This window comes from Cavia porcellus, unplaced genomic scaffold (genome assembly GCF_034190915.1).
Source record: "Cavia porcellus strain 051 isolate PalLab524CR breed Dunkin Hartley unplaced genomic scaffold, mCavPor4.1 scaffold_21, whole genome shotgun sequence".
NCBI lineage: Eukaryota > Metazoa > Chordata > Mammalia > Rodentia > Caviidae > Cavia > Cavia porcellus.
In genome coordinates this window covers 58,759,633-58,774,596 of record NW_026947504.1, presented here as the reverse complement: position 1 = coordinate 58,774,596, position 14,964 = coordinate 58,759,633, and positions in this window count along the sequence as shown.

Genomic DNA, 14,964 nt, shown 5'->3' with positions numbered 1-14,964 from the left:
GTCAGAATAAGATCCACATGTGCTTGGGTGACATTTTCCTAACGTAGCTTATGTATTAACTTTTTCCAAGAAAATGACAACTGAGGTCTTACCATAAAAGTTTCAAGCTCTTCCAAATTTAAAGGTACATAAGAAACAACAACAAAACCTGAATAGGTACTATACAACTTTCTTACATGATCTTTGAAAAGTATTTATACATGCATCACTAAATAATAGAGTTACGTTTTGAGAGCTCCATCATTGGATGATTGTGCTGTGAAAACATCTTAGAATACACTAGTCAAGCTTTTTAAAAAGGTGTAAATAGCTTGCTGCACACTTAGACTACCGGCCCTTACATATTTGATAAGCTTATTACTCTTAGAGCCACAATGAACAAAGCAACATGAGACCAAAATAAGCTTGAGAAGCTAGACAAGCTCATGCACATCTGTAACCCCAGCGCTCAGGAGGTTGAGACAGATCAGCCTGGGCTACATAATGAACTCAACGACAAGTGACCTACACTGAAGGACCCTATCTCAAAAAGTTAAAACAGAACATAAGTAAATAAATAAACTCCAGAGAAACTAGTGTAACCAAAAGACCAGAAAACCTGAGATGTGGTGGCTGTGGCTGGCATACCATGTTATATTACTAATGGGGAAAATATTTGTTAAGTAAGTAGAAGGAGAACACTCTAAAATAATGAGAAGATGTATAGTATAAGCCAGGAGTGATAGCGCACAGCCGTATTCCCAATCCTTTTAGAGACCAAAGCAGAAGGATCATAAATTTGGGCCTAGCCTGGGCAATTCAGCAACTTAGTGGCAATTTGTCTCAAAATTAAAAAAAAAAAAAAAAAAAGAGTGCTGGGAAAGTACCTCAGTGTAAAAGTCCTAGGTTCAATCCTTAGTAATTAAAAAAAAAAACACAGGCACATGCACACACACACACACACACACACACACACACGTAGCACACTAGTTGTTAGGAATCTTTCAGTTCCATTATAATCTGTAGGACCCATCACTGTACATGTGGCCCAGCATTGACCAAAATATTATTATGTTGTGTATGATTTTTACTCTTTTATTTTTATCTCTACAGAAGGCAGCACAAGGCAGTGGATAAAGACGTGGATTTGAAGTAAAGAGAGAGTAGCCCTGGACTCTACTTCTTATCACTAGTTGACCTTGGGCAAGCCATTTAACTCTCATCTCTAACTTACCTAGAATATGGCTTTCTGTCCAGGCCTCATGGCACATTTCTGTAATCCTAGTACTCTTAAGCTGAGGCAGGAGAAGGGCAAGTTGTAGCCCAGTTTGTGCCATACGTATAGTTCAAGGCCAGTTTGGACAACATAGAGATCCTGTCTCAAAAGCAAACAAACAAAAATAAAAAAACTTTAAGGGAAAAGAAAGGATGCTTTCTTTCTACTTAGAATCTAAGTAGAAAAATCAAGTGTACTTTAACTGTTTGCAACCCAAAAATTTTAATGTGAAATGTTATTTATTTGGATGATGGAGCTCTAAGAATCCAAAGGGAATGATGAGGTAAAGGAGAGATTTTATGAGCTGGAATCCATCCCACTTATCAACAGGAGCAGCAAATGACAGGGGGAGAACTCAAGGCAGTGGGAACACGGCCGTCTGTTAGGAGATGAAGCCCCAGAGAAGCAACCACTTGCTGCTTGGTAAAGAAAGCCCCTTCCTTCCAGTGCTGTCCACTGGCCAAGCCCATCTGGGAGCCTGCGAGTGAGGGAACAGAGCACGGCTGCAGGTCAGGGCTCTGGCAATACAGACTAGAGCAAAGCAGGGCAAAATACCTTCCTAGAGCTGCTGTGAGCATTAATAGAAACCAGAAAATATACAGGAGAGTAGCCTGTAGAGCTCCATAAAACATACTCAAGTGATGACTTATAAGATGCACTTCATTGAAAGCATCAGGGACACCTCTCGCTCCTCTGATGCTACATAACACTGTCCCTTTAATCCTCTTCTCATTATTTCCTGCCCAGCTCTGATTTTTAAGCACAGAGTATATCTTTCCTACAAGATTGTGATCCCTGAGTCCCAGTTCATGTCTGATTCAGCTTCATAAACCTCACTGTACATTTCCTGTAGTGGACATTTGGTAACGATGGCAAGGAGGAAGGATAGGAAAGGATCAAATAAAGAAAAAAATGAAAGGAAGAAGGAAAAAGAGTGAAAGAGAGAGAAGGAAAGAAACAGCACATCCTGCACATTAAACCAACTTAGTAATATAAAGTTGGTCCTATGTCAAGCGGCAATGCATTTGGAGGCAAATTGTTTTTTGTGGGGCGCCTACTCTAGTGTTACGGGGTGTTTAGCAACTCAGAGCGCTTCCTATTAGGATCCACATGTTTCCTCTAGTCACAATACAGCCACCACATCTGACACTGACTTAGGAGGTGCCGAGGCAGAGGATGTGCAGCCATCCTCATCAAGCCTGGCCTCAGGACAAGCTTAGATATCTTTTCGTCTGTACTCTGACCATTATATGTCCTTTTTATGTTGCATTCAATTTTGTGATACAATTGCTCATGGTCATGTCTGTTTAGAGGGAGAATAGCTAAATAAACTATAAATGTTCTCAGTATTCATTACCTGCATGTAATGCAAGAGACATAAAGTGATCCAAAAGAAATTAGAGGAGATAAACACTGTCATAAGGAAACCATTTGACTCAGAAAAAAAATAGTTCCTTTGTCCTGCAGTGACTGGGACATTCATTCATTCAATCAGCAAATGAACTATTGAATTACTGTATGCCAGGCATTGTGTTAGCTGCTGGGGAATGGAGAGGACCAGGACACAGTCCCCAAATGCATTGAGTTTGTGATCTAATGATGGAGCCTGAGAAGTGACTATCAGGAGGTGCTACCCCAAAATAGTTTAAGGTGGAGGAGTTTAAGATAACTGCAGAAGCAGAAAAGCCACTGTCACTTGCCTCTACCCTTCCTCCCTGAAGTGGACAATCAACCCTTGGAATTATTTCCAATATATCAGGACATAAGAACACAGTGCCCTCCCTATCTTGAAGCAAGAAACATCTTTATCTTTAAAAAGAAAGTGACAAGAAGAATCTGAGTATAATAATATAAATAATGTTATTAATGTGTGTGCTTTTCTAATGTTAACTTATCTTCTGTTACAGAGCCCCCAGCTTGAACTTAAGGAAGAGAGAAGAAAAGACAATTTTCCTTTTCTATAAGATAATGACAGTACAGTGTGTTAGAAGATGGGATGGTGGCATAGTGAGACCCAAAGTCACATCCACAGGTTCAGTGCGAACTTTTGAACTGTGGGACCCACAAGCAAGCAGACAGCTGGTGCCAAAGCACAATCCATTTCATGACTTGGCACAATGACCTTGTCTTCCTCACCAGGGCAGCTGGTACATTAGCCTCTATGTTCTCAGTAATGCGGTTGTTACTGTTGCTTTCCAACATAAAGCATCACATGGGTATACAAGCCATGTGCGGCAATACTTACGGCCTTTCCCAGTGAATGACATGTCAGGGCAAGCTCTTCCCTGAATGCATTCACTTAAGAGTGTCACCCCACCCACCCCATTCGCTAAGAAAGAAGGATTCAAGGAAGCTGACATAACCCTATAATGATGTATAAAATGCACGCTGTGAATTAGTCTTCAAAGTTGAAAAGGCTGTGTGCCTGGAAGCACTTAAATCGCTGTTCAACTTTCACATTTCTCCTGCTTGCACCATGAATGCTGAATGTGATTCATCAGGGCCTCGCTCCTGCTCAGGCTTCAGACATGCTGAGAAATGACCCAATAATCCCAGAAGAAGATGAACCCATCCATTCTCTGAATTTTCAGAAATCCACTAAAGAGAGTAAAACTGTAATGCCCTGTCCGGGTGGCTCTTTGTGTCAGGGGTTTCTAGCCCAGACATGGGATCAATAGCCACTGCGTCAACGACTTTGTCTGTAGACTGCCAACAGGTCTCGTCTCTCAGAAGATTTACATGAGCATCACAGAGCCATATAAAGCAGGGAGGTGTGTGTGCTTATGAGGGCACTGTGTCCTGGTATATACGAGTCCTCTGGTGTGAGCCCCTTATTTGCCAATCCTCAAGTTGTAAATGCAAAAAGAAATTCATTCATTGAGACAATAATTTTATTTTTATTTTTTTTAGTGCTAGGGATGGTAGCCCATGCTGAACAAGATCTCTACTTTGGAGCTATAGCTCAGCTCTGAGACAATAAGGCATTCGAAAGTGCTTTGTAAACTTTAAAATGCAGGCTAATAACAGGAATTACTTGCCATTTTGTTATTAATAACCATTAAAGTCTTTGATTGATCAATTGATTTTCAACATCTACATACATCTACAAGTTGAATTTCTTTTAGGATTAGAGCTATCTAAGAAAATCCTGCACTTAGAAGTTTTGGTGTAGAAGGTAAAGTCCCAAGAATTTTATCCTAACGGTACAGAGAAAAGGCAAATAAAAGATGAGAAGCACTCATCAAAATGAGATGGGAGAGAGTCAAGGAGCTGGAGACTCTGGAACCCAAAGCCCTTTTAGAACTGGACATCCTAATTTAAATTTTCACTGAGTCATGCTGCACTATAAGTTCCCCGTGGTATCCTAAAACTTCAGGAAGGATAGTCGACCTTATTGAGGTATTTAGGGGAGTAGAGAACTGAGAATGCATTAAAAGTGGGGTGGTAATTCCAAAAAATCAGAATGCAAGAGAGAACAAGGAGTCTTGGAACTGGCCTCTTCTTGCTGCCATAGAAATTTAGAACCAGCAGGTACTAGAAGAGTAAAATCATCTTGCAGGTCCTCTCTCCCCATCATGGGGAAGAGATAATGGTAACATTACAAGCTCACCACTGTTTTTGATGCTTTTATTTGTTCATTGAATCATCACTCAGGATTTGCAAGGTGTTATTGTGTTCATTTTACAAAGAAGCAGAGAGGTTAAATCATCTGCATGCAACCACACAGTAAGAAAACTATTTAGTTAGGAGATCTGGACAGAAGAACACTAGAGTCTGTAACAGTAGTGGTGAACCTATAACACACACACCACAGCAGGCTGTTTGTACCACTGAAAGCTCTTAAGGATTCACCATCACTAGCCAAGAGTTTGATATACTATGCTCTGGAAGCACATGCATTTGAATTTCAAAAGCCAAAAGGATCCCAACTGACATCTGAGTTACGAGATGTACAGCTTTCAAACTAATGGAGCAGGCAGAACTGAGTTTTAATAACATGGGCCCACTGAACATCGGTGTACACAAAACAGAAATCCCTACTGTGCACAGAGCCAAGTTCACTGCTGTGGCCCCGGTGGGAAGGGCACACATCACATCATTTCCATCTCAAGGGGCCAGACTAGCACTGCCAGACTGTGGGAGTCAGAGAGAAGCAGAAGAGCTAAGCATGCTCCAGAAATGGTGCTAGCCAGATCCAGAAGGTTCGTAGGCAAGCCAGTTCAAGATTAGTGTATCTCCCCAAATCCTGGTAAGGTCTCCTTTTCCTGTCTTAACAGGATGGACTTTGGAAGTCTGATGACAATGGTTCTCTAGGTACTTGGGGGAGGCACCAGCAGAAGTCTAAGCAAGAAATTGTTTCAAAGTGATATAGCAGTGTCAGGTTGGCAACACAAAAACAATAATGTTGACAGAGAAGTCCTGGGAGATGCAGAGGCACAAGCTCTTATTTACATCCATGTCCATAGCTGTTGGCATAGAGAAACTGAGTCACCTGGAATTCCTCAAGGCACTCAGAGGAGCTTTCTGTGCAGTCCACAGCCATTGGGTAGGCTGCTTCCATAGTAAGAACCTTCCAGAAATAAGAGAAAAGTTAAAAAAAAAAACTTTTAAGAATCCCAAGATTTAAAAAAACTGGGGAGAAGAAAGGCAGAAAGAAGGGTCATTGGCTTTGCAGAGCTGTGAATTCAGGAGCACAGGGAAGCACAATGCTGAGAAATACCTCCCCACCCTCCTCGCTGGGGCTGAACACACTCAGTCATTCGTGTCTCTCTCTTTCCCATGTCCAGGATTCTAGCACAGTTTTCCAGAACACATCGATGCCGCACCCTGGACTTGTCACTCATCTCACTGGTTCTCCCAGAAATAACCAGAGTACCTGGGAGGGACGGTCTTGTGATTACTCAGTACTGGGGAAAGGAAGGGATGGGGAGGTAAATTTTAGGTAATTCTCTCCCTTTTTACCACCCTGCCAGGACTTCACATCCTAGGGAACAGTCAAACACCATCAAATGAGCAATAGAAACTAATATGGAGTTAATGAAATGAGGCCTTGGGTTGACAGTACTTCGTTTTAAAGACTCTCTGGGCTCTGGCAGCATAATTTATTCATAATCTCCTCCTCCCCAGGAAGAGGAACCAGATGGCTTCTCTATTTCCAAGTAACAGGTTGAAGGACAGAGATCTATGGGCATGATTCCCACGGTAAACACCGCTGTCTGGCTGTGCTCCAAGTTCCCCTTCTCTTCTGTCCTTCTCCCTCTATGGAGATGAAAATACTACAGGCTCTTGTTCCCTTCAATGAATGTAGAATAACAAAGCCATGTTCTTAAGCCTCCGCAGAGGATTGACCCTCCTGTATCAAAGGAAGGAGAGATACAAAGAAATTGCTTTGTCTTTCTTTACTTCTGTCTTTCTTTACTCATCATTGGATAAGATGGTGTCTGGAGCTACAGCAGCCACCACATAACCATGAAGAGAAGGCCAAAAGCTGACAGAGATGACAACCTGGTAGCCTGATGTCGTGGAAATTCTAAACTTATCCTGAAATCACCTCTCTTTAGACTTCTTGTTGAGTAAATTAAAACATTTTTTAATGTAAGTTCCTGTAACTTATAGCTAAATACATGCTTTTAAATTTAGGTGTAGCCAATAGATAGTAAAGAAAATAGTCAATGGCTGAGCCAGGGTGGCAGAGCAGAGGACCATGAGGATGCCATTATTACAGGCTTGGGTGCAGATAACATTTGCTAGATGGTGTCAAGACATTTGTTTCAGATCCTTGCTTGTCATGCCTTGAGATTCAAATCACATATATTCTGAGGCTGTAGTGTTAAGTGAAGTGACAGGGAACATTTAGAATGTTGAGTTATGTGGGCTCTGTGTTCCAACTTTTGGCAAGATTCTATAAGAAAAGATCCTTCAGATGGAGGGAAGGCAGGAGTTTTTCTGAAATGTTCTCCAAGGCCTGACAGTTCCAAAATGTATAGAATTGTTGGATTCAGGAAGTTAAGTAGCATATTGTTATAGTTTGTATATAGGTGTCCCTTAAAGCCTCAAGGACTTTCAGGTTGTGGTTTGGGAAGGTGATTGGGTCATGAGGGTTGTTATGGTTTGAATCTAGATGGCCCCCTAAAGCCTCACGTGCTTAGAAATGGGGCTTTTTGGAGGTGGCTGAATTGAGGGTGTATGAATATGGATTAAGGGTGTGTGATAATTAGGTCTTTGGTTGGTTTAGCATAATTCTGAATGTGAATAACGGGAAGAATCACTCTGGGGGATAAAAGGGAAAGAAAAGCTCACTCTTTTCTGCTTCCTCTGCCATAGTCTGTTTTTCTTTTACTATGCCTTCTGCCATGCCACCTGTTATGGTTTGTGTCTAGGTGGCCTCCCCAAGCCTCATGCAGTCAAGGAGGCAGCTGAATCTAGCACTTGTGATTGGTTTGTTGTCTAGCACTGGGATTGGCAGTGTGAGTGCTGCACCTGCCCAGGGGCGGAGCCAACATACAATGTAAATGCAGGCAAGTAGGTGTGTCTTCCTCTTTTGCCCTGTTCGCTCTTGTGGCTTGCAGTCACCATGAACAGCTGCCTCTCAGCCATGCCACCCTGCCTTGGAGCCAGCTGAGTATGGACTAAAAGCTCCAAAACTGTAAGAAATAAACCTTTCTTTCCTTCATGTTGGGCATTAGGTATTTTGTCTCAACAACAAAAAAAGTGACCAAGACACCACGCTACTTTGGAGCCAACCAACTATGAATTGAAACATCTACAAACTGTGAGCTGAAAGTACTTTTCCTCCTTTAACTTGTACTGGATACAGTCATAAATATGCCCAGGCTTCTCCTTGTCTGTGTTCCTTCTTTAGCAGAGGCTAAAAACAACAGAAAACATTTGCTTTACCAATCTTCTTTACTGCTGAGACAAAGGGGAAGTCAGCTGGTGAGGCACATGGAGTGTTCACTGTTCTGATATAAGGAAAGAGCTGCTCAGGGAGAAATGTTTTGCACAGGCCTCAACACCTGGAGCCACCCACTTCCAGATACTTTCTAGATAAACAACTTAAAATTTTAGTCCTTGCTCGTTTGGTTTCCAGTTGTATCTGAATGATACTTAAAAATCTGATCTCAGATTTCTCTGAAAGAAGGATCATGAGGTCTCCTATTACTCTGGTTCTTCACATACACACACCCTCATATTAAAAAAATAACTAATATATCTTCAGATAGATCATGCAAATATTTGAGAGTAAATCAAAGTCATAACACTGTGAAGTTTTATTTCCATAAAGTTTCATAATCATTACTTAAGAAATACATCTAAACGTTCCCATGTGGTCAAATTCCAAATCATCAGTTCAACTGAAAATGCTAATAAACTATACAGTTTTGACACTGACAAGGCCTGGGCATGGTATTTTAGCCTATAGGGGGATGGAAGTGACCAGAGCCTGGCAGCAGCATCAGGCCCCTGGAACTGGGAGGGGACCATCTGCTGAACCTAAGCCTGTACCACATCCCTTTGCTCCATTTGCCCTATGAGAGAGAGAGAGGGATCCACAGGTACAAAACAGCACTATGCCTCCATCCAAGTATCACTAACAATTGGTAAGAAACATTTGGAACCCAATAATTTCTAGACTCAGTTTTTATTTTGATATCATCCATTCTAATGCCTTCACTATACAGATATTAAATTGAGGTCCAGACTTGCTGTGGGGTGACATGCTAAGCTCACTCTGTACTTAGTAACAGAGCAAGGCATAGGAGATTGAATGCATATCTCTTGCTTTAGATCAGGTTCTTTGTCTTTGTCTTTGTCTTTGATAGATCAGGTTCTTTGTCTTCTGAACTTTTCTTTCCAAATGGTAAGGACAAGGACAATCTCTTCTTTTATATTGCTTCTTCACAAGTATTCAATCTAGAGCTGTCATAAGCACATTTAATAAGTACCTAACAAGCTTTTTCTAAATGAATGAATGAATGAATGAATGAAATGAATGAATGGATAAATGACTGTAGGATAAAGACAGGAGAATTGCTTTATTACTGCCAAAGTCAGGTTTAAGAGTTCAAATGTGTTTAGAAATGTTTTAATCCCAAATTATCCTACTGAAATGAAAGTTTCTGCTGCCATACTAGGGACCCTGGGTGTTATAGGCACTTAATTAACACTTGCTGAGTTGAGTGGAATAGACTTAAGCCATTATAGGATCAAAAATATCATCGTCTCACATATGTTTGGACAAATGTCTACAATGCAATTACATTAACAGAACACTGGGAATTACATTTTATAAAAATATTATTAATGAGAAGAGATAAAGATTCCTATATTTCTCAGAAATACATAAGAAAATGCTTTTAAATTGGCATAGGACCTATTAAACTAATTCAATAAGTTTTATTGGGCATTTTCTATCTATTCCTGTATGATTAGACATTGCAGGAGGACTCACAGGTAAAACAGATATATCTTCCTGTTCTGAAAGCACTTACAACCTAGAAGCATTAAATAATGTCACCATCCAATAGGTAGTTATGTTATAAGGTGTACACAGGACCATAAATATGTTCCCATACATACACATAAGTTCTAAATTGGGAAATTCACAGACCAGGCCCTTGAAGGCTAGTGTTTCAAACTCAGTGGATCTTCATCTATCCTCCCTAGAGCTGTCTGGTACTTGCCGTGATCACATATCCAATTGATTGTGACTTGATAGAAGTTCTGTGCAAGGAAACACCAAACAGCCCTCTGCCTTACCCTACTACTGATTAAGGGCAAGCAATATGTAGAACATGAAGTAAATCCCTGAGAAAGTAATTGCTGAGATGAACAGAGCAGGACACATGGGAGATACACAGGTAAAGGAAAAAACGAATGCCGGACTCAGGAAATAGTGAAGGGAAATATCGTTTCTATGGAAGTAAAGCCAGGTGGCAGGTTGAGAGCAGAAAAAAAGGGGGAGATGATCAAGGCCAGGCGAGGGAGGCAGGCAGGGCCCTCAGAAGTTGACAGAGGTCCTTATCAGAAAAAAAGTAGGGCGCCATTGAAGAATTTTATTATGTATTTATTGTATGCATGTCTGTGTGTGAGATAGGGTCTTGCTATGTAGTTCAGGCTGGTCTTGTACTCACTATGTAGCCCAGGCTGGCCTTGAGCTCATGATGATCCTCCTGCCTAAGCTTCCCATGTGCTGGGATTATAGGCATGTGCTACCATTTCCAACTCTATTGAATAATTTTAATTGAAAGTTTTATTTGATGTGCATTTTAGTGACTTCATTAGTCAAGGCTGAGATTATTTATATAACTACTTTGTCATACTAATAATAGAATGCAATGCTAGTGGTAGACTGCAGATTGTTCTTAGAATTCCTTCTCTGGATTGGAAGGTTGGGGAAAATTCCACAGGTTCCCCTTGCTAGTCATCATCAGCAAACACTTGAGGAGCACTGACAGAAACCCGGTTGCTGATCTGGGCTGGATAAGTTTAATGCTGTGTTTGTATCTTGATAAATTTAAAATATGCTGGCTCACGGCATCAGCGCTTTATCAGATGTATAAATGGAAAGTTATTCTGGGCTGAGAGGCTAAAGAGATCAGTTTATGGAAAAGAAAGCCTCCTCAAGCACACATTCTGTAAACTACAGATCAGAAGCCAGAAGAGGAGCACTAACCATGAATAATGAAATCAGACGTCTGAAGGGCTGGATAGAGTCAGATATTCTGATGATTTCTTTTCAAGGGGGAAAAAAATCAAGGCTTTTGCCTTGTACTGAATGCTTTGAAGATAAGTGCTCTGATGCAATAGCAACACAGTTGCCACAGTGCGTCCAGATAGGTGAGTTCTCAGAATTGAGCTCATTTTAATAGCGTACCCCAGAGTGCCCCCAAACTCATAGGAGCTTTCACAACATTGGAGGGATATTTTAATTGTCAATGATTTGGTTATTTCATGATGTCAGGTGGTTAGAGATTGAGCTGACCATACATGAAGGCCACATCCTGAGCAAGAAGATTCCAAATGTGGTGTGATTGTCAGAAAAAGTAGCACCTCTACTCTCAGGGGCACAATTGCAGCCCAGGTGAGTATGTTTCTTACTACTCATTTACCCCTCAATACCTTCAGTCTCAGCCCTGCATCCTCTCCACCAGTGGTGTTGAACCTATGGCACACACGCCGCAGTAGGCACATGGAGCCCTCTCCGTCAGCACAAGAGCCAAGTTGCCTGTAACTGAGCACTGGATAGCAGTTGTTTTTTTTTTAAACCAAAACTTCAGTATTCCGGTTGAATTGCAGTGTTGACACTTTGCAACAAATAAATGGGTTTGGGTTTGCAGTTTGGGCACTGGTCTCTCAAAGGTTCGCTATCTTCACCGTTTTATTGGGTAGAATAGTCTCTCTCTAATTCAGGTCTACTCACAACTTTTGCTTTCAGAAGTAGGATTTTGGCAGATAAAATTAGTTAGGATAAGGTTACAGCATATCAGAGTGGACCCAAAATCCTAGATGACTGTTGTTCCTATCAGAAAAGGAAAGAATACACAGGGACAGACAGACACAAAGAAAAAGGCCATGGGACCACGGAGGCAGAGATTGGAGCATTGTAGTTGGAAGTCAAGGGGTGTCCAGCCATCAGAAGAGGCTGAAAAGAGCAAAGAAGACTTATTTATAAGTTTTAGAGAGAATGGGTTTGGGACTTTTAGCTTCTTAAATTGTAAGACAAAAAAAAATCTGTTGTTTTGTGCCATTCAGTATATGGAAATTTTCTCTAGTAGGCATAGGAATCTAAATGTAACAAGGTTATCCAATACCTGTGGTTTCAATCCCATCCACAGGTCTGTGATACCCGGCTCTTCAGTCCTGGCCTGAACTCTTCCCTGAGTTCTGAATGTACCCAAGATCCTCCCAAAACAACAGAACAGAGAATCTTGGTGTCCCACATGCACTGACTGTGGTAATATTTTCACCTGTGGTCTCTGCCTCTTGCATACCTGCTTTTCCCTCGTATTTTTTCTAGCTTAATAACCTCCCCAAACACCTTCCTCCACAACCACCAAACTTGATGTTATGCCTGATTGTCTCTCCTCCTCTGCAGGTATCTGAGCATGAATACCTTACAGTCTTCTCTCAGGAACTTCTCTCTGAAGAGTGTGGGGGTGAGGAGAAGATGTGTGTGGCTCAGTGATCTCCATGGCTCAGTTCCAGATGTGCATCTGAACATGGCTGGTCCAGCGGTCCAGTGGTCCAGCCAGGAGCCAGTGCAGGTCAGAGACTTGTGGGAGTGGAGTGTACATGCGGTTGGTTTCACCAGCCTCTGCGTATAAAACAAGGTCATATTTTGCTTTCATAATCCAACTTGTTATAGGGAGACTGTCTCTGTTTTGCCTGTAGGACATGAGTCTTCCTCAAAGTGTCCTTGTGTTATTTATTTTCTGTACTTCCTAAAGGGATGTCTCTTCTGTACCCACAAATCAAATTGACACCTGCTGACATCAGAGTGCACGTAAGCCAGTTTGGTTGTATACATCAGAAGCCATCAAAAACTGGCTTATGAAAGAAAGAATTGGCTTCCATTGCTGAGAAAGATGCTGAGGATTTTCACATAATGAAGCAGTGATGCAGGCACGTCTGGGTCCAAGGACCATGCTCGTGCTCAGTGCCCCTGAAGCACGTTCTCTTCCTCCTCACTTCTTGTTTTTGTTTTTGTTCTTCAAATTCTTGGGTACATTCATTTGCTCTCCTCATGCACATAGAACACAACGTGGCAGCCTTGTCTTAGGAAACCCAATGGAAAGAAAGAGCTTTCCTCTCCAGACATTAGGAGTAAATCCCAAGGATAAACTTCAGTTAACTTCATGTGGGTCTCCCAGCCCTGGGCTGATGGCTATGTTCAGGAAAAGGGGCGCATGGTTAACTTGGCCAGGATCAAGAGCACATGTCTGCAGCTAGGAGGCAAGGTCTGTGCTAGGAGAGGGGTGTAGGGGCGGGAAATCAGTAAACCCCACAGTGCGCCACCTCCTTCTTTCTTGCTCTGGCTCCTCTGTATCTCCATCCACTGCCTCCAAAGCCACATGGTGAAGTCTAGAGACCCAGAGCAGTGACAAGGCCATAACACGAAGCCAGTGACAAGGACATAATATGAAGAGAAGGGTGCTCTTCCGTGTGAAGATGCCTAGTCTGATGCCCCCAGGGAGATCAGCAGTTATAGCAAAGAATGTGGGAGGAAGCAAGATGAGGGAAGACAGGGACACTCTCTGGAGAGTGATGCATTTGGAAAGGAAGTGAAGGCTGCTAGAATCACGAAGGTTAAGGACACGGTACCACGGTTGGCCTTACAAGCAGCAGTGTACTCAGGAACAAATGAGGCTGAGTTGGAGGCTCAGAGGTCAAGCCAGCAAGTCAAATATTATTGACCAAGGATTTGCTAAAGGGTCAGGAAAGATGTACATGTTCTTTGCAAAGCAGAATAATCCATATCAGTAAGTCAGTCTGATCCAGACAAATTCATAGGATAGCATTACAGTCTCTGACTCACTCTGCCTTTCTCAAAGCTCCAGGCCATGGAGATTTCCCTAGAATCCTGCTTGCAAGTGTTTGCCTTCCACTCCCAGGTTTCCTGCCACTTTGCATGGGCACAGCAGTACAGTACAAGGCCGCCTCTGGATCAGGGCCAGTGGAGAGCTGACAGGACTAGAAGAGGCAGTGTATGACCAGGACTACGTTTCAAGAGGTAGGAGCCAGGGGTCTGCCCTTCGGCCTGGGTGAATCCTCACAGGATGTGAGCCTGGCAGTCCTGCCACAGCCCATTCGGGTCCAGTACAAGCCTCGGGCCTTAACGGTAGCAAGTCAGTGCAGCCAAAGTTGGCAGCCAAAATGGATGCAAAGGGACCATTTAGACTTATCCTCACTTGCAGCATGAAACAAAAATGCTTGTACTTACCGAGAGAGGCTTGGGGAATAGAAGTTTGTGGCTTGACGGAGTGTAATTAACACATCATCTACACAAAGCCGGAAGACGGACTCCACAGCCCCACCGTGATTACTCCCAGGAAACACACTGTAATTGTATCATCCCATCCAAATGCACGGGGACAAGCGTTTATGTGTTGGATGAGAGTCAAGGCAGATTAAGCAATGCTTATGCTAGAGGCAGCTTCCCTGACCAGCATGAGGAGGCAGGAGGTGAGAGGACCCAGGAAAGGGCTGGTTACATAATCCCCAGCTGTTCTGTAGAAGATGAAGTGTAGCTAGAGACTGTGGTGTGGAAGAACATGTCATGATATGGAAGATGTTCACACCACAACATGAAAAAGAGCAGAATGTACAAGAGAGAAACTGAATAATCCAGGGCCTCCAGATGCTGATTTTGTGTGAATGCTTTTGGATGTTTCTAAAATTATTTTCTCTGTGTGGGTTACTTGTATAAATTGAATGTGTTGATTACTGTTATTTTACTAGATCAACACTTGTTGTAGTCAGGGGTTGTACACAGAGAACAGCTAGGATTAGGACGCGGAGTTTATAATATTTTTATAATGGTCACTGGAAGTTAATACAGGAAAATGCAGGAAATCTATCTGCAACACCAAAGACATAGATTAGTCAAGAGCCTAAACCCCACAACAATGTTCCAGATGAGTCCAGATGAAAACACAGAGCTCAGAACAATGCCTCCCGCGAGTCCAACTGGAGGCCCAGAGCCCACA